The sequence below is a fragment of the Macaca fascicularis genome, chromosome 16, assembly GCF_037993035.2.
Source record: "Macaca fascicularis isolate 582-1 chromosome 16, T2T-MFA8v1.1".
Lineage (NCBI taxonomy): Eukaryota > Metazoa > Chordata > Mammalia > Primates > Cercopithecidae > Macaca > Macaca fascicularis.
The window spans coordinates 2,322,036-2,342,982 of NC_088390.1; the positions used below are offsets into that span (position 1 = coordinate 2,322,036).

At 44.0% G+C, this 20,947-nt stretch overlaps 1 protein-coding gene and 1 long non-coding RNA gene across 8 annotated transcripts in view; one reads left to right on the top strand and one right to left on the bottom strand.

Moving 5' to 3' along the window:
- SMG6 (SMG6 nonsense mediated mRNA decay factor) overlaps nucleotides 1-20,947 on the bottom strand; it is a 243,592-nt gene that overhangs the window by 138,856 nt on the left and 83,789 nt on the right. The window lies entirely within an intron of this gene.
- LOC141408745 (uncharacterized) lies at nucleotides 777-18,433 on the top strand. Its single transcript, XR_012425120.1, has 2 exons — nucleotides 777-1,222; nucleotides 17,941-18,433. It is a non-coding gene; the product is annotated as an uncharacterized lncRNA (long non-coding RNA).

Consider the following 20,947-nt stretch of genomic DNA (forward strand, 5'->3'; position numbering starts at 1 on the left):
GGGCTTTATCCTGAAGAAACGAAAACTTACATTTGGAAAAAAACCAGTATGTAAATGTTCACAACAGCTTTATTCATAATAGCCCCAAACTAGAAACAACCCAAATGTCTTTGCACAGGTGAATGGTTAAACAACTGTGGAATATCCATACCAGGGAATACTACTCAGCAATACGAAGGAATGAACAACTGATGTGTGCAGTAAGCTGAACAGGCTCCAGGAAATTATGCTTAGTGAAAAGCCAACTGCAAAAGGTTATATACTGTACAATCCCATTTATATAATATTCTTGAAATAATATATGTCTAGAGATGGAAAACAGATTAGTGGTTGCCAGGGGTTAGGATTAGGGGCTGAAAGGGGGTAGGGGTGGTTCTAAAGCATAGAGCAGGAAGGAGCTTTGAGTGTTGGGAAAGTTCTGCATCTTGATTATGGTAATAGTTACATGAAGCTACATGTGTGATAAAATTGCACAGAACCACACACACAAGTGCAAGAGAACTTGTGAAATCTGATTAAAGTCAGTGGATACCAATGTCAATTTCACGATGTTGATAATACACTAAAGTTATGAAAGACACGAAAAATGGGGAAGGAGGGGTGAAGCGTGCATAAGACCCCTCTGTACATTTTTAAAACAACTTCCTGTGAATCTATAATTATTTCAAAATAAAAAGCTTTAAACATGTAAACACAACAAAAAAAGTAAACCCAAATAAAATCGAAACAGATCTGACACAGCATTCCAGAAACTTTTACACAGAAAAGGGTTACTCAGTCACTTGGGGGATACTTTCTCAATTAACAGTAGCTGACGACCCTGTCCAGATGCTGGAGCCCCTTGTTCTCATCTTCTGCTGCCTGGCCTGAGCTGGTGGAGATGCCCAGTTGTGGCTCCTCACCAGGCTTGAACAAGAAACCGTCAGGGGCAACCAAAAGGAAAAACAAAAAGGAAAAGTTCACTGAAGACAGAACTGTCTGAAGAACAAGGACTAAAGCAAGAGAACTTCATCATCAAGGCAATGAATCACTGGATCAGTAAATTCCACGGCAAGCAGCACAAAGTGAAGGCGATGAGAAAGTGAAGAGAGGTTACGAATGAACTGCAGAAACCGAGTGAGCAGTTTAAAACTGTTCTTGCTTCTCAAAAAGAAGGTACACATCTCAAATCAATGGTACGCACATTCTTCAAGAAAGAGCAGAGGAAAAAGCTGCTTCAAACGTGAGTCTGAATACTGTTTTCTTCTTAAAGGAAACTACTTAGGCATTTTCAGGGTTGCTTTGGATCATCAACCAGATGGATATTAAGGTATTTATTTTTGGCCAGGCATGGTGGCTCATGCTTATAATCCCAGCACTTTGGGAGGCTGAGGTGGGAGCATCACTTGAGCCCAAGAATTCGAGACCAGCCTAGGCAACACAGTGTGAGACCCTGTTTGAGCCCAGGAGGTTAAGGCTGTAGTATCGTGGAGTGATCATGTCACTGCACTCCAGCCTGGGTGACAGACTAAGATCTTGTCTCAAAAACAAATAAAATAAAATAAAATAAAAATAAACGTAAAAAAATTTAATTTTGATTTTTTTTTTTTTTTTTTTTTTAATATTTTTGGAGGTCAGGCACAATGGCTCACGCCTGTAATCCCATCGCTTTGAGAGGCTGAGGCGAGTGATGACTTGAGGCCAGGAATTCAAGACCAGCCTGGCCGATATGGCGAAACCCATCTCTACAAAAAAACACAAAAATTGGCCAGGCGTGGTGGGTCATGCCTGTAATCCCAGCACTTTTGGAGGCCGAGGTGGGCATATCACGAGGTCAGGAGATCGAGACCACGGTGAAACCCCGTCCCTACTAAAAAATACAAAAAAGTTAGCCGGGCATGGTGGCGGGCGCCTGTAGCCCCAGCTACTTGGGAGGCTGAGGCAGGAGAATGACGTGAACCCAGGAAGCGGAGCTTGCAGTGAGCCAAGATCGTGCCACTGCACTCCAGCCTGGCAACAGAGCAAGACTCTGTTTCAAAAAAAAAAAAAAAAAATTAGCCGGGTGTGGTGGCACATGCCTGTAGTCCCAGCTACTCAGGAGGCTGAGGCAGGAGAATCACTTGAACTCGGGAGGCAGAGGTTGCAGTGAACTGGGATTGCGCCACTGCACTCCAGCTTGGGTGAGACAGCAAGATTCTGTCTCAAAAAAGTGTTTGGTTTTTTTTTTGTTATTGTTGTTTTTTGTTTTTTTGAGACGGAGTCTCACTCTGTTGCCCCAGGCTGGAATGTAGCGGAGCAATCTTAGCTCACTGTAACCTCCACCTCCTGGGTTCAAGCGATTCTCCTGCCTCAGCCTCCCAAGTAGCTGGGATTACTAGCACCCACCACCATGCCCAGGTAATTTTTGTAGTTTTAGTAGAGACGGGTTTCGCTATGTTGGCTGGTCTTGAACTCCTGACCTCAAGTGATCCACCCACCTTGACCTCCCAAACTGCTGGGATTACAGGTGTGAGCCACCATGCCTGGACAAAAAAAACTTTTTTTTTTTTTTTTTTTTTTAAGTGTCAGCAGTAAATGGATTTTATTTTAGGTAAACTTTGCTGAAAAGTGGAGACTAAAAGGGATTCAACCTGCATATACCTTTTTTAAAAATGTGAATTTAAGCCTTGTATTCCTTATAAACAATTTTTAAATTATACTTTAAGTTCTAGGGTACATGTGCACAACGTGCAGGTTTGTTATATATGTATACATGTGCCATGTTGGTGTGCTACACCCATTAACTCGTCATTTACATTAGGTATTTCTCCTAATGTTATCCCTCCCCCCTCCCCCCACCCCACGACAGAAAAAAAACTTTTTGTAGAGACAGGGTCTTGTTTTGCTGCCCAAACTGGTCTCAAACTCCTGGCCTCAAGTGATCCTCCTGTCTGAGCCTCCCAAAGTGCTAGAATTAGAGGCATGAGCCACTGCACCTAGCCCGAGATATACACAAACAGAAACACATACACATAATTTTATTTTATTTATTTATTTATTTATTTATTTATTTATTAATGAGACAGGCTCTCGCTCTGTTGCCCAGGGTGGAGTACAGTGGCACAATCATAGCTCACTGTAGTCTCAACTTTCCAGATTTAAGCAATCCTCCCACCTTGGCCTCCCAACCTCCTGGTCTCAAATTCCTGAGCCTCAAGTGATCCTCCAGCCTTGGACTCCCAAAGTGCTGGGATTACAGGTGTGAACCACCACACCCGGCCCAATATGTATTTTTTAATTGGCAGCATCAACTGCAATACTCTCATAAATAGCCCCTTTGCCAATGTATCTGTAATTACAAATCAAACGTTTCCTAAAAAGTAGGTGATTTCATCCGAATCAAACATGTTTGCTTTTCAAAAGACAAAATGAAAAGGAAAGCCACAGAAAATTACCTCACTGGGAAAAAAAAATTGTAAAAGATACATCTGACAAAGGACTCAGAACTGAGGTATATAAAGAACTCTTTCAACTTAGCAAAATAAACAAAAAAATTGGGCAAAGAAGATAGATGGATGGCAAGTACGTACATGAAAAGATGCTCAACATTACTAATCATTAGGGAAATGCAGATGAAAATCACACATACAACTCCATACCCAACAGGATGGCAATAATAAAAAAGATGGACAAACAATAACAAGCACTGGAGAGGATGTCAAGTAGCTGAAATTCTCACACACTGCTTCAAGAATGTTAAATGAGGCCAGGCATGGTGACTCAGCCTGTAATCCCAGAACTTTAGGAGGCTGAGGTGGTGGGTGGATGGCTTGAGGTCAGGAGTTCGAGATCAGCCTGACCAACATGGAGAAACCCCATCTCTATTAAAAATACAAAAAATATTGGGCATGGTGCAGGCACTGTAATCCCAGCTACGTGGGAGGCTGAAGCAGGAGAACAGCTTGAACCTGGGAGGTGGAGGTTGTAGTGAGCCGAGATCACACCACTGCACTCCAGCCTGGGTGACAAAATGAGACTTGGTCCAAAAAAAAAAAAGGAAAAAAAAAAAAAAAGATAAATGATATAACCACTTTGGCAGTATCTTAAGTTAAACACCAGGCTAGGTACGGTGGCTCATGGCTGTAATCTCAGCACTTTGGGAGGCCAAGGTAGGTGGATCACTTGAGGCCAGGAGTTCGAGACCAGCCTGGCCAACATGGTAAAACCCCATCTCTACTAAAAATACAAAAATCAGCCAGGCGTGGTGGGACGTGCCTGTAATCCCAGCTACTTGGGAGGCTGAGGCAGGAGATTCGTTTGAATCCAGAAGTTGGAGGTTGCAGTGAGCTGAGACTGTGCCGCTGTACTCCAGCCAGGGCAACAGAGCAAGACTCCATCTCAAAGGAAAAAAAAAAAGTTAAGTACCAAATGACCCAGCTATATCACTCACAGGTATTTACTCCCCAAAAATGAAAGCATATGTGCACGCAAAGAATGTTCATAGCAGTTTTACTCATGAAGCTTAAAAACTGGAGGAAAAAATACCAAATATCCATCAACAAGTGAATGGATAAACAAATTGTGGTATATCCACACAGTGAAGACTATTCAACATTAAAAAGGAACAAACTACTTAATCATTCGAATGTCAAAAACAAGTTCACACCTGTAATCCTAGCACTTTGGGAGGCCAAGAGGGGAGGATCACGTGAGCCCAGGAGTTTGAGACCAGCCTGAGCAACATAGTGAGACCCTAACTCTAGCAGAAAAAGATAAAAAATTAGCCTGCAGTGGTGGCAGTTGCCTACAGTCTCAGCTACTTAGGAGGCTAAGGCAGGAAGATCACTTGAGCCCGGGAGTTCAAGGCTACAGTGAACTAAGATCATACCACCACTTTCCAGCCTGGGTGACAGGGCAAGACTGTGTCTGAAAAAGGAAAAAAAAAAAAGAAAGAAAGAAACAGAGTAATGACATTTAGAAACACAGTAGTCTGACCCTTCACCTGAAGTGTTAAGGGTTCATAACTAGAGGCTAATTTGATGAAGAAAAGTAGACATCCACTGAGCACCCAGTATTCAACAAAGCCTTGGACGAGGTGTTTTGCATATTGTATCTAACACTCAGAAAACCCCTGAGAATTGGCACTGATAACCTGCTTTATGAACCAAGAAACTCAACCTCAGAGAGGGTAAGTAAACTTTCGTCATCAAGGCCACGCAGCTGGCAAGTGGCTGAGTAGGGAATTCTAACCCTCCGCCAGGTCGATTCCAAAGCTCTGTACAGCATGACGACACAAGTGTCACCTTCTGAAGGTGAGAAAATGATCTCCAGAAGTGCTGGGCCCCTCCAGAGGACAGCCTGGCTCTCCCTTCTTCTTTATACAGGACTCCAGGGCCAAGACATGTCTGGGGGGCTCTATCAATACATCTTGACAAGACAGACAGCAAACCATCTACTCTCTACGAGAAAAAATGAAAATACTTCTAAATGAGTGCTTAACTTTTTCCAGGAAATACACATACAGTTTTAGAAATGGTACTCCAATAGATTTCCTGGAAAATAAATAAATAAATAAGTTGCCAGTCAAAACACACTTTGGCCATTTCCACCTTAGCTGTGTCTCCGGATTGATATTTTTGTCACTCACAGGTTACTGCCTGAGCCCAGAGTTATTCAATACACATCCCCTCTCGGGCAAGCAGAGCTGCTGCCAGCAGAATAGCATGCTGGCACTGGACGAGTCCCTTAGTAATGAGGCCCAGGAGAGCAAGGGCCTGCCATTCCAGCATCTCATTTGGAAGAGTTACAAGCAGATCCTGTAGGACAGAGTTTCTGCTTCTACACTGCTTGCCAGACGTTTGGGGAAGCTTGCCTCTCTCCCAGTATTTGAGGAAAAGCAAAGGAAGAGTAGAAAAGCATGGTAGCTCCTTAAACAAGACAGGTAGTCCCTATGGAATCTCATACAGCAGATACGGGGTGTCGCGTGTCAAAAGTTTAAGGTTGTGGAGAAGAAGTGATACAAAAGAGGCTTCCTAAGAGGCATACCCATTAGCCAATCTAGAAGGAAGTTTTCCCGTAACAGTGAGAAGGAAGAAATACAGCTACATCACTTTTAATAAAGCAAGAAGAGATTTGGCCGCTGATTCAGACACACACCTTGAAACCCACCTCTGCTGGTATGAAGCTTCAGGAGCACTTTCAGCCAGAAGTAAAAATTAGGGGGGGATAATGCCTGCAGACACCTTGATTCAGAGAAACTCCATTGACACGGCAGGCAGAGGGGCGGGGAAGTGTTCAGCTTCCATTTTCACAAATTAACTCAATTTATTTTCATTCTATGGCTTCCTACACGATTTTTTTTTAAGCGATGGGGTCTTGCTCTGTTGCCCAGGCTGGAGTTCAGTGGCATGGTCATAGCTCACCGCAGCCTTGACCTCCCGGGCTCAAGTGATCCTCCCACCTCAACCTCTGAAGTAACTGGGACCACAGGCATGTGCCACCATGCCCAGCTAAGGATTTTAAAAAGTCTGACAGTGTTTGTAAACAATGCCAAAAATAAAACAATTCCGAGACAGGTGAGACAGAAAGGTACCTAGAACAGAAAGGACCTCTTGGAGGCCTTCTGAGAAGTTAGCTTTTTCAAGAAGCTTCCAGAATGTAAAGACTAGAGTCATCAAACAAAGTTTAAGGGGTCAGTACTAAAAAACAAGACCAATGATAAGACACAACTTTTTGGTGGCTACCTTGTCAATATCCAGATCTGCGCATTCATTTGACTCTGCTCTAGAAACTCATTCTAAAATGGTTCCTTGAGGCCTTACAATCCATGACCAATGTCCAGACCATTGCGAACGTAATGACTTCATCCAACCCCACCCACTGTGGTGCATCTAGTTTTAAAGTAGAAGTCAGAAGAATAATAAGCTAGATAAAGCAATTGTGTCAAGGAAGAAAGTGAGAAAATAGCACTAAATGAAGGTGACTAGAAACGTGGTAAGGTACCAGCTAGTCTCCGGACCTAGAAGCTGTGGAATGGACGTACCTTTCAATAATAATGCTTCCAGCTGGGTATGGTGGTTCACACCTATAATTCCAACACTTTGGGAGGTGAGGTAGGCGAATCACTTGAGCCCAGGAGTTCCTGGCCACCCTAGGCCACATGGCAAAACCTCGCCTCTATTAAAAATACAAAAATTAGACGTGGTGGCATGTGCCTATAATAACCCCAGCTAATCAGGAGGCTGAAGCAGGAAGATCGCTTCAGCCTGGGAGGCAAAAGTTGCAGGGAGCTAGATCACGCCACTGTACTCTAGCCTGGGTAGCAGAGTAAAACTCTGCCTTAATAGTAATAATAATAATACAGCCCATCCAAATTTGTACTTAGCTGCTGGACTGGTCAATTTGTCAATATACTTACTGAAGACAATATACATTGTTTTAAAGTTGTATGTATCTAGTTCTTTGTTTTGTTTTGTTTTGTTTTTTGAGACTGAGTCTCGCTTTGTCACCTAGGCTGGAGTGCAATGGCGCAATCTCAGCTCACTGCAACCTCCGTATTCCGGAATCAAGCCATTCCCCTGCCTCAGCCTCCCAAATAGCTGAGATTACAGGTGTCCACCACCATGTCTGGCTAATTTTTGTACTTCTAGTAGAAACTGAGTTTCACCATGTTGACCAGCCTGGTCTCGAACCCCTGACCTCAAGTGATCCGTCCATCTCAGTCTCCCAAAGTGCTAGGATTACAGGCGTGAGCCACCACGCCTGGCCTGTATCTAATTTTAAACTAGATTAACATTTTTTATATTTATTCTTTTATACCACAATTCACAAAAGATTTGTGACAACTTACAGCAAAATCACATAAAATAACGTTAAAGTAGATTAGAGAATCAAGACCAAGAAAAAGAAAAAATGTCAATCACATGGGTTAGCAGCCTACCATAAACGGACTTAAAATTTGACTTAAAATTTACTGTCAGCCAAAGCAAAAAAGGAAACACCAATAACTGTATAGTTCTCATTATCAGAAAGGAATAAGTATATCAATTCCTCAGGAAAAACAACTCCTTTTTCTCAGCACTGAGTCCAAAAATAATTTTTTAAAGCACAGACTCTATGCAAGAGATAGTATATGAAAAAAGTGAACAATAACCTTACAAATATATAAATACACACACACATATATATATATATATATATTTTTTTTTTCCTTCCCAGACAGAGGCTAGTTCTGTCATCCAGGTTGCAATATAATGCCGCACTCTCAGCTCGCTGCAACCTCTGCCTCCTGAGCTCAAGCAATTCTCGTGCCTCAGCCTCTCGAGTAGCTGGGACTACAGGTATGTGCCACCATGTCTGGTTAATTTTTGTTTTTAGTAGAGGTGGCATTTCCCCATGTTGGCCAGGCTGGTCTCGAACTTCTGACCTCAACTGATCCACCCGCCTTGGCCTCCCAAAGTGCTGGGATCACAGGCGTGAGCCATCGCACCCAGCCTGAAAATATTTTTTATAACACATAGCCTATTATTACATGCTGTTAAAAGATACCCCAGAAATAGTATCCTAAAGTTATCTATATGGTGAGACAAAATACATATATATAAAATTCTAAAAATATTTTTCCAAAACCCATATATAGGAATAAGTTATACATTAATAGACACATTGTGTTTTAAGAAGCTCTACAGGCCAGGTGCAGTGGTTCATGCCTATAACCCCAGCACTTTGGGAGGCCGAGGCTGGAGAATCACTTGAGTCCAGCCTGGGCAACATAGTGAGATCCCACCTCTACAAAAAAATAAAAAAATAAAATTAGCTGGGCATGGTGGCATGCTGCTGTAGTTCCAGCTACTCAGGAGGCTGAGGCAGGAGGATCACTTGAATCCAGGAGTTCAAGGCTGCAGTGAGCTATAATCACACCACTGCACTCTGGCCTGGGCAACACAGCAAGACCTTGTCTCTAAAAAAATAAAATAAAATTTGGCGGGGAGCAGTGGCTCATGCCTGAAATCACAGCACTTTAGGAGGCCAAAGCAGGCAGATCGCCTGAGGTCAGGAGTTTGAGACCAGAGACCAGCCTGACCAACATGGTGAAACCCCCTCTCTACTACAAGTACAAAAATTAGCTGGATGTGGAGGTGCATGCCTGGAATCCCAGCTACTTGGGAGGCTGAGGCAGGAGAATCGCTTGAACCCTGGTGGCGGACGTTGCAATGAACCAAAACTGCGCCAGTACACTCCAGCCTGGGCAGCGGAGACACCTTCTCAAATAATAATAATAATAATAATAAAAAAGATGAAAGCAAAATATTTTTTAAAAAGATCTAGCCGGGCGCGGTGGCTCAAGCCTGTAATCCCAGCACTTTGGGAGGCCGAGGCGGGCGGATCACGAGGTCAGGAGATCGAGACCATCCTGGCTAACACAGCGAAACCCCGTCTCTACTAAAAAATACAAAAAACAAGCCGGGCATGGTGGCGGGCGCCTGTAGTCCCAGCTACTCGGGAGGCTGAGGCAGGAGAATGGCGGGAACCCGGGAGGCGGAGCTTGCAGTGAGCCGAGATCGCGCCACTGCACTCCAGCCTGGGCAACAGAGCGAGACTCCGTCTCAAAAAAAAAAAAAAAAAAGATCTATAAAACTAAATTAAAATAACACTAGGCCAGGCACGGTGGCTCATGCCTATAATCCTAACACTTTGGGAAGCCGGGGCAGGCAGATCACTTGAGGCCAGGAGTTCAAAACCATCCTGGCCAACATAGTAAAATCTTGTCTCTACTAAAAACACACACACAAAATTAGCAGACATGGTGGTGCATGCCTGTAATCCTAGCTACTTGGGAGACTGAGGCACAAGAATCACTTGAACTCAGGAAGCAGAGGTTGCAGTGAGCCGAGGCCAAGATGGTGCCACTGCACTCCAGCCTGGGCAACAGTGCAAGACTGTGACTCAAAAAAACAAAACACAACAAACAAAAAACCCCACTAAATTAGAAAATGATCAGTTTTATTTCAAAATTATCCATGATGGGTTTCTTTAAATAGAGAGATTTCTAATATCTGATATCTAATATCTGATGTCTAATATCTGGTATCTAATATCTAGTATCTGATATTTAATGCAGTTGTTTAGTCAACATTCTGTATATGACACCTCTAAGGGTCAGAGAAACCCAAATGCAAAAATGCTTTACAGTAGATGATGAGGGATCAATCCAGAATGAGGAATGAAGAATTCTAAAGTCCTAAAGAAAAACTCTAGATAAATGAGAAAGTGACATACACTAAAAAGATTGTTTTAAAAAGACCAATGATATATTAAAATATATATGCAATTAAATATATACATATATAAACACAGATGTATGGATATAAAGGGGGAATTGTCTAGATTGTAAAATTTAATTTAGGCACATTTTTGGAATATTTCTACAACAAAAAGTACAACAGTATGCTATAAAGCAAGGGGATTTAAAAGCTACATTTATATTTTAACACTGGTACTGAGAACAAAGCTCCATAAACGTGGGATTAGCAACCCCCTGCCAAACAGACAGGTTTTAAAGCACCAGTTCAACTTTATTTTCTTGGTGAGATTTCCTCCATTTAGAGGACAGAGCTGACCTGCTTCTGCCTGGCTCAAAAGACCTAACAGGTTTATTTATAGACCATTGCCTTGCTTCTTTAAAAGGGCCCCACACTTGCCGGGTGCGGTAGCTCATGCCTGTAATCCAAGCACTTTGGGAGGTCGAGGTGGGAGGATGGCATAAGCCCAAGAGTTGGAGGCTGCAGTGAGCAATGTTTGTGCCACTGCACTCCAGCCTGGGTGACAGAGGGAGGCCGTGTCTCTCCAAAATAAATAAATAAATAAAGCGTCCCACATCCAAAGATGGCAAATGACCAGTCAAAAAACAAAATGGCAAACCTGCCTCCACGCTTCTGAATGGCCATTCTCCTACCCCACTCTCCACAGTTTACGACTTTCCTCTCCCTTGCCTAAGTCCTTCCTTCAAGATCCAGTACATACCAGACCTGTACTATAGGTCTCCTCCTCTGGATTCTGGCAGTATTTCTACCTGTAACACTCACCAGGCGTGTGGCTCACAGCTGTCCTCATACAGGATTTACAATTTACCAAGCTGCCCCACCAGCCTAGAAATCCCAACAGGGCGGGGTCCACAGCGCAGACCCCACCAAACCCGAAGTGCTTACTGCAGCGCCTGGGTTGCTGGAGCTGATCTGAACGGTACTTCACATGGTGCTGAACCAATTCGTTTCTTTATATTCACACAGTCAGCATTCACCAAGTGGCTACTACATTTAAGGATCTGTGCTGGGCATTTAGTTTGTGTAGATGAATCAGACATAAACTGGACCTTCAAGGAGCTGAAGTCTAACAGGACTTGCTTGTGCTATCAACTAGAAACCGAAGAAGAAAGTGAAAAATCTCTAGGACGTTTAAAGAGGTAGGAAATGATGTTAATGATGAAACTCACCGTTGATACAGTTTGGACAGGAAAAGACTGCAAACATGAATATAAAACAGCCATTAAAAAGAGTAAGATGTCCAGGTGCGGTAGCTCAAGCCTGTAATCCCAGCACTTTGGGAGGCTGAAGTGGGTGGATCGCTTGAGCTCAGAAGTTGGAGACCAGCCTGGGCAACAAAGTGAGACTCCATCAAAATTAGCTGGGCACAGTAGCATGTGTCTGTGGTCCCGGATATTGGGGAGGCAAGGTGGGAGGATGGGTTAAGTCAGAAGGAGGAGGTTGCAGTGAGCCGAGATCACACCACTGCATTCCAACCTGGATGACAGAGTGACACCTTGTCTCAAAAAACAAAACAAACCAAAAGAGTAAGATGTAAGACAGTTCTATTTGTTTTTTGGTTTTGTGTTGAGATGGAGTCTCCCTCTGCTGCCTAGGCTGGAGTGCAATGGCACCATCTCAGCTCACTGCAACCTCTGTCTCCCGGGTTCAAGAGATCAGCCTCCCAAGTAGCTGGGATTACAGGTGCATGCCACCATGCCCAGCTAAACTTTTTTTTTTTGAGGCAGAGTCTTGCTCTGTTGCCCAGGCTGGAGTGCAGTGGCGCAATCTCGGCTCTGCAACCTCTACCTCCCAGGTTCAAGCAATTCTCCTGCCTCAGCCTCCTGAGTAGCTGGGACTATAGGTGTGTGCCACCATGCCTGGCTAACTTTTGTATTTTTAGTAGAGATGGGGTTTCATCACGTCAGCCAGGCTGGTCTCGAGCTCCTGGCCTCACGTGATCTGCACATCTTGGCCTCCCAAAGTGCTAGGATTACAGGCGCGAGCCACTGTGCCCAATCTAAATTTTTGTATTTTTAGTAGAGACTGAGTTTCACCATGCTGACCAGGCTGGTCTCGAACTCCTGACCTTAAATGACCCACACGCCTTGGCCTCCCAAAGTGCTGGGATTATAGGCATGAGCCACCGTGCCCAGCCAAGATAGCTCTACTTACAAAAATATATGTATATAAAAGTGACACAACAATTATTGTGTATAGTAAGGGTATTTTGTATATGCCTTACGAGCCTATATGCCAGGCAGAAAAGGGGGGCAGAGAGGCAAGCAATACGCAGAAAAGAGAAGTACAGAAAGAGGCTTTCTTGGCCGGGCACGGTGGCTCACGCCTGTAATCCCAGCACTTTGGGAGGCCGAGGTGGGTGGATCATGAGGTCAGGAGATCGAGACCATCCTGGCTAACATGGTGAAATCCCGTTGCTACTAAAAACACAAAACATTAGCCAGGTGTGGTGGCCGGCTCCTGTATTCCCAACTACTCGGGAGGCTGAGGCAGAAGAATGGCGTGAAGCCCGGAGGCGGAGCTTGCAGTGAGCCGAGATAGCACCATTGCACTCCAGCCTTGGCGACAGAGCGAGACCCCACCAAAAAAAAAAAAGAAAAAAGAAAAAAAAAAAGAAAGAAAGAGGCTTTCTTGGTTCCATTCCCCTCTGCAGGCCTGGCTTTATCCTTGTCCTAAAGTTCTTTATACTATAATTCCTTTCTTGTTTAAGCTATTTCAAGATGGCTCTTGTTCTGTTCTCTCTCTCTGTCCCCCCCCTTTTCTCTTTCTTTTTTCTTTTTTGGAGACAGGGTGTCACTGTGTTACCCAAGCTGGAGTGCAGTGGCATGATCGCAGCTCACTGTAGCCTCAACCTCCCAGGCTCAAGCGATCCTCTTGCCTCAGTCTCCTGAGCCCCTGTGACTGGGACTACAGGTGTGTGCCACCATGCCTGCCTAACTTTTTCTATTTTTTGTACAGACAAGGTTTCACCATGTTGCCCAGGCTGGTCTCGAACTCCTGGACTCAAGTGATCCGTCTGCCTTGGCCTCCCAAAGTGCTAGGATTACAGGCACAAGCCACTGCACCTGGTCCAGCTCTTGTTACTTTCAAATACTCCTAACATACAGGGTAAAAAAGAAAAAAATATAAGAATAGTGTAGGCATTTGTCAAAATTCATCAAACTGACCACTTAATATCTGTGTATTATTGTTTCATGTAAATTATACCTCAACTTAAAAATACAAACACTGAGGCCAAGACAGCCCGAGTTCATGGAGGACGTTGGTACCGATCACAGAAATATTATTGCGCATAGGAGGAACCAGTTTGGTGGGGCAGTAGATTACTTGGGGCACTGCCCAGATCCCCTCCAAGACTAACGCACTCACTGCTTCCACCAGTGTTGGCAGTGGCAGCTCTCATCTGAGACCTTCACTGAGACTTGTTCTCAGCTAAAGAAAGGCACTTCCCCCAAATCCCCGCACCTTCCCAGGTAACCCACATCCAACTACTTGGTGGGGAGAGAGAGGGGGTACAAAGATTCAGCCCCTCTGATCCAATTAGGGAGTACTCTGAAGGGTTAGCCTAGGTCTAGAGCTCCTTGCAGGACTGGGTAAGCCCTTTTTATAGCTGCAACACAGTTCAATTTCTCCCTCTGCCCCAATCCAGCTTCTTGCATGCAAATATCCATCTTAAGAGTTTGCTTCCTGGGGGGAACCTGACAAGTGAGGGAGAGGATGAACCTTTTTGTTTTCTTTCTTCAAGAGATGGGGATCTCGTTATATTGCCCAGTATGGCCTCAAACTTCTGGGCTCAAGTGATCTTTCCTCAGCCTCGTGAGTAGCTGGGACTACTGGTGTGCATTACTGCAAACCAGCTATGGATGAGTCAATTCTGAACAAGCTTGTGATTCCAGATGAAAATATACAACAAAAAGTTAGAAATGAGGGCCAAAGTTCATGAAAAAGATCGGAGCAGTAAAGAAATTTTGGGGGGGTGCACAGAGATGACAGTTGAAATGACGAGATTTTACAATATACTAATGGAGAAAGAGAAAGAGGAGGGCCAAGGTAGTATCTTTAGTTAATGCTGATATATTGGATGCTGCACGAGAAAAAGGAAACCCAAGAAACAGGCAGAGAGGACAAGCAAACCGAGAGAAAACAGATACAGCATTTCTGAAAACGCTGTCTGCAGCCAACAAAGGCAAAAACTTAAAAAAAAAAAAAAGCAAACTAAGAGCTAAGAAGACAGACATATAATGAGTGCTTAACAAACCCTTGTTAACTGAACTGAGTGGGATACATGGCCTGTAGGATGCTCAACTTTTAAACCTAGGTGAGCCAAGACACGGTTTAGCTGCTGCTTGAGCAATCTGGAAGAAAAGCCCTTCTGAAAGGCTTCTTTCAAGAGCATTCCCAAGGATCTCCTGAACAAACTGTCGGGGTACTTGAGAAGGATCACCATGCTTGCCTACCAAATTCCAACCTCAGTCAAACCCATGGACTCTCAAATACATAGAACTTTCTGTAGGAGCTGGATTTTATCTTTAAAAAATAGAAAAAAAATACATAGAACATGCTACAACAGGATGTCTTAGACTGGACAACAGTTCAAAGGTAAAAGAAAAATAAGTTAATAATCATAAAAAATAAATAATACATACATGAATTCTAATATATATATATTTTTGTGTTTCAGAACATAGCATAGGTATAAAAGGGAAAAGAGTGGTAATAATCATTTTTAACAACAGCAACATCATCACTGCTTTGAAAGCAAATAAATAACTCTTCTTAGCCTTGGCACCCTAAAGAAAATAACAAAAAGATGTTATTTGGGCCGCGGAGCGGTGGCTCACGCCTGTAATTCCAGCACTTTGGGAGGCCGAGGTGAGCAGATCATGAGGTCAGGAGATCGAGACCATCCTGGCTAACACGGTAAAACCCCGTCTCTACTAAAAGTACAAAAAACTAGCCAGGCGAGGTGGCGGGCGCCTATAGCCCCAGCTACTCGGGAGGCTAAGGCAGGAGAATGGCGTGAACCTGGGAGGCAGAGCGTGCAGTGAGCAGAGATCGCGCCACTGCACTCCAGCCTAGGCGACAGAGCAAGACTCCATCTTAAAAAAAAAAAAAAACAAAAAAGGTGTTATTTGACCTTCAGCCTTGGCTGGAGTAAACAGAAAATAATTTACCTTCTATGCATAGACGGAAATTACATTCTGTTCCTGTGCCCAACACGGCTATGCCATATTCTTCACTGACTCACTGACTTTCCCTGTTTCCTTCTGGGTGTGGCTGGGGATCCCCACATCCACATCTCTCGCTCCAACTCTTCCTGCCCAACCTGCCAATCAAAAGCCAAGGCTCCAAGCATCACAGACTCCCCAAGAGCCAGTTTGGTTATATTTCCCGCAGAGATCTGAAAACCTGCTGGAGCTCCAAAAGTCAGTACCAATTTCAAATCTGATCAGCATCTCTGAAAGTCACAGTTACCATACAGCTGAATAAAATATTTTTTCATAAATTTAACGCCAGCGTGTCTGTGTTTGGAAACTTTGAAAATACATGTTGTATGGTTTACTGCACTGGAAAAGGTGCCAACAGAGTTTCAAAGGAAGGGAAGTGTATAACTGTTTCCTTTCAAATGCATTTTCCAATGGGATCCATTCAGGGAAAAGGCTGGAACTAACTAAAACATTATTAAAACTGTTATGGAAAGAGACAGGGAGATGGAAAAAGATAGACCCAAAAAAAGTGAAATACATAACCAAGAGTGAGACAGACATACAAGGAAAAAGAAAGGGGATCTGGGCAGCGAGACAGGGTGGACGGGGAAATGGGGTAAGGTGGAGTGTTGAGGGGATCTGGGCAGCGAGACAGGGTGGACGGGGAAATGGGTGAGGTGGAGCGTTGTCTGGCAGTTGCTGTTGGTGGTTTCACATTGCTGCAGATCAATCGATCAGGACTGCGGTGCTGCTGACCCAGTGGCACAAGACCAACCACAGAGTTGGCTTTACGCTCGGCACTTGCGAACTGCTGACCCTCAGTTTTCAAACCAAAAATATTCTTTGGGAAACAGTAATACCAGGTTCAGTCCAAACAGTCAAGAGAAAACAAGGACTACTAACCTGAAGTAACACCCTCTTCAGTTACATTAGGCACCAACCCTTCACAGGCATCAACCAGGGACGTCTGCAAACCTGAAACCACACCCTACCAAACTAACTCCAGGTTCTGACTCAACCAACTAGGCAGTGATAACCAGGAGTGCTCAAATAAGTGACACGGTGTTTCAAAACTGGCTTAACCAGGACCTACTCAAGCGGGAAGGCCAGTCCACACTCACAGAGCCAGAAACACAGCAATGCTTTCTGAGGTCACATGTGCATGACTCCAGTGGAATCTGCATGCAATGCTTAGGGCAGGGTTTGGCGCTGCCTCACAAAGCCATTACATTTCTAGACAAAGAATTAACAGTTTGTAGTGAGTGGGTTATCTGTTATTTCTTGCTAAATTCATCTAAGCTAGTATGATGCTAAAATTTATCTCCTAAATTGGGATACTTCTGAGAGTGAAGGGGTGTGCTATGAGTAATTCATAAATAGGATCCATCCCTGGGCAAACCAGGACTTATAGTCACCCTGGCCTAAACCATAGCATCTTTTTTCTTCTCAGGGTCAGTATCATAAAACCCTACCTCAGAAGAATCTTTTCAAGAGGCAGAACTGCTCTGCTGAGTGCCCAAGCACTTTCTTCTTGAGCTCCTCCAATGGAGAGGTAAACAAATCAATTAAGTTAACTACAAAAACTAACAAGAAAGATTGAGCTGACAATCAGGATTCTGGAGGAGCTCAAAATTCCAAGCAGCAGCTTCAGAGGAGAAGGGAAATGTGCCACAGATGGAGCTGTGGAGGCTGATCCACCCGGCCTCTCAGCGCTAGGCCCTGATGCCGCAGCCAGCTCCAAACAACAGAATGCAGGGCAGGCAGACGTTGGTGCGAGTTTGCTGAGTTCCAGGCCATCATTCTTGAGGGTGTAATAACCATGGGCTGTAGCACACATGTTGAGGGATGAGGGAAAAAAATAAACAGAGAGACAAAAGAATGAGGATGCACTGCCAATTTCAATTGTGCAGCTTTTATTTTCAAATGCTTATCAAGCTGAGAGAGAGCAGAGTTCTTGGAAAACAAGGTTTCCTTTTTTCCAATGCCAGGGTAAAACACCCTCAAGGATGGGTACTGCACAGACTGTAACAAAAAGGAACGTGGCTTTGCATCCTCCCAGCAACAAAGTCCACCGTGGGTCCCACGCCACTCTGATTTCGGCTCAGCCGAGAACTTGAAATAACAGGCCCACTGCCTCTGGTAAAAACTGCTCTTTTAAAATTTTTTATTAATCTCCAAACTGGCTGTGTTAGAATTACGGCCCATTACCTACCAACTCTCTTCACTAATAAAATAAATTTGTAAAAGGCCTAATTACTACTTTTACTGAACTACACTGTTTGGGGATCAAGTACAGGAAGCTGAGAGCTCAACCATTTGTCAGCCAGGGGATGACGGGGAGAGGCCTAGGGGACCTAGAGTCACTAGCAGGAACATGAGGCCCAGAGATAAGTCTCAGAACCCATGCCCAAAAAGAAACAAAAGGTCACTAACCCTGTTTTTGTTCTCAACAGCTCCACGAGGATCCATGCCATCATGGCACTTTGGGAGGCCTGTCACGAGTTACACAGGCCTAGGCTGCCCACGCCCCAGCTCAGCAGAAAAAAAGAATTGCAATCCAAGTCAGACGGATCCTGCCCGGACTCTCCACAGAGAGCCTGGAGAGTCTGACCAGCAAAGAAACAGCAATCTTCCCACTTACCCCACTTTATTCCCCCACCCCAATCCAGGCTCCCGAAGAAGAAAAACAAACAACAAAGCAGGCAATTGCACAAGAGCTGCAACATGAAGGCGAGGTGGACGGCCACGGCTTCTCGGCTGTGCCCTGTATCTCATCCCAGAACACTGATGACAAAGCTGGAAACATTACTCACATGCCGAGCCAGTCAGCCTCTCACCCAGGGCTGGTGCAGAGAAGTCTGACTAGAAACCGGCAGTCAACGCTGACACACTCATTTATAATAAAAGGTGTATATTAAACAAACTAGTCAAATCCTTAAACAAAAAGTAAGGGCAAAACGTGACTGTCATTCTTAATTGTCCATGCAAAATCCTCCCAGTTAAATTCCATGTGTCTCCTGGACTTTGATAAATGTTGTCTCTCCTCTCAAGAACATGGACAGAGACACCACTGCTGAAGGAGCTCTTTTGTAAAGAAACCTGATAAGAAAACCTGCTATGGCAGGTGAGTGAAACCTGTGGGGGACACCATTTTGGGGGATGACCAGACTGGAACATAATATTTCACTGAGGCAGAGGGGTCTGTGGTTACTTTCTGCATGCCACATGTCTAGCCCTAAAGAACTGAGGAATGCTCTCGACAGGAAAAACACAGCAGCCAATGCTGCGATACCAAAGCCACAACTCCACGGGGCCCTGGAGCCTCTCAAACTCAGCTGCCAGCTAGGGAGCTAACACTAGCTTTGGATAAAACACAGCTCTGGTACAGTAATTAATTTTTTTCTTAACTAGGATTACATTAATTTTCAAGGACTAATGGAGTCCAGCTGTAATGTGAAGAGTGGCTGCCGATGCACAAAGGCACTTGTGCGTACATTATAAACACACACACACACACACACACACACACACACAGACCTATAAAAAGGATCTACTATAACAGGATATTTTTAGTTTCTACAATGCTGCACTAAAAATACAGTCCCGGCTGATACATCATGGCAGAACTATTCTCTCTCTGTCCCTTCAGGAACAGTTTAAAACATTTATTTTTGTTTCCTTTTGCGATGGTCAGAGTAGAGAGAGAAAATAGCAACTCATTGATAAGAGGAAACGAGACAGACATGAAAAATTGAAAACTACCTAAAAACTCATGGAGAGGTTTATTTTATTAGTTCTTAATAAATATCTTGCAGATTTCCTCAGGAAATACACCAGATCACATGTAAAATAGTTTGATACTGATGTCAACTGCATCAACATATGAAGTCTATTAGGGTGAAGCCGCAGCAGGGTGATCAGCGTGCTGAAAAACTCCACAGTACTTGTGTGTGGGGGGGGGGATCTCACGGCCTTCCAAATTCTTCGAGAGGTAAAAAAGTCAGCCAAGACGCAGAGAGAGAAAGAGAGAGAAAAAAAGATCCCACATCCTGCTTTCAGCTGCCAGCAATGTGAAGTGCCCAGAGATTAATTCTACGTCTGGCCTGGAAATGCGACTTTAAAGCATGAGGGAGGGGAGTGAGGGTGGGGGGGGGGGGGCGGCGAGGAGGAAAGAGGAAAGAGAAGGGCAGGCTAACTGAGGCTGGCAGCAGGCCACCAACCCCCTCCCAAGCCATGTTTCAATGCAGACAGAAGTAAACCCCCATAGACAGCAGCGCCTCAGCCTGCCAGGGCCTTACACCAGCTGCAGCGCATCTCGCTCTCCCCTCAGCCCTGAGTGCAGATGTTCCCTGCAGCATCACTTCCGCTACCCTTTCTTTTAAAGAAACAGCACACACACAGAGGCGTTTCTGCCTCTTCCCAACAGGCAGAAATGTGTGGCCTTCTGGGACCTCGGGCAAGGTGGAAACTCGGATGGCAGGTGCCACGATGGTTAAGCAGCTACCCCAGTCTCCCTCAGAAAGGACCAACCAAGGCATCCAATGAATGGGGTCAAGGGCATTAGTGAGGGAATAGGAATTGTTTTACAGATTTGGCTTTCTATTGTCTTCAGAGGGAGAGAGAGAGGTCCCCACAGTTTGGGGCTAAGAAAAGGGGGGAAAAAAGTAGACTGAAGATATAAACCCTGATTTCTCAAAGCAGTCTACTGTAATATAACCATCTCAAAGGGATCCTGATGACTTCATCATGGAAGTCTTACAAAATTTTTTAAAAATATAATTCCAATGTATTAACATTTTGCAAGGCACAATTATTTACCTATAAGACATAATTTTTTTAAATCAACAATCTGTTATTTGCCTAAACTCATTTTATACATTCTCAGACCTTAGAAAATCACTCAATCAATCAATCAGTGATTAGGCACCTAACTTTTTCAAAATTTCTGGCCCTTTTCTGTGAGAATAAGCATCTAATTTTGGAGTTAGCCTTGAACACTGTTAGGAATTTGATAAAATATCATATAGTCTCTTGTCCCCATGGAGAGATACTCTAGTTGAGGGATTTATGCATTTTACGAAGCTAAAATAATTGCATTTTCAAGATGAGCTAAATATTCCCTAATTGGTCTATCAGGTTGTTAGTTCTTTTGGAATGAAGGAAGAGTTAGAAAAATCAGTAATGTCAAAAGAAAACAAGACAATTGGTATACCCTCAAAACCTAGGTTGGTTCTTTTGAAATTCAAGTTCAAAATAAGAAACAGAATCTTCCTTTATGGGAAGGGGAGAAATACTGGCAATCAGTGGCAAACATACTATGGCAGGAGAGTTTAATTCAGCAAACATTTATTAAATGTCTTCCATCCACAAGGTACTGGAAGTAGAAACAGGTTTGGAAATGGTTAAGTAATTTGCATGACTCAGCAAGTACACAATCAGAATTAGAGCCTAGTTTTATCT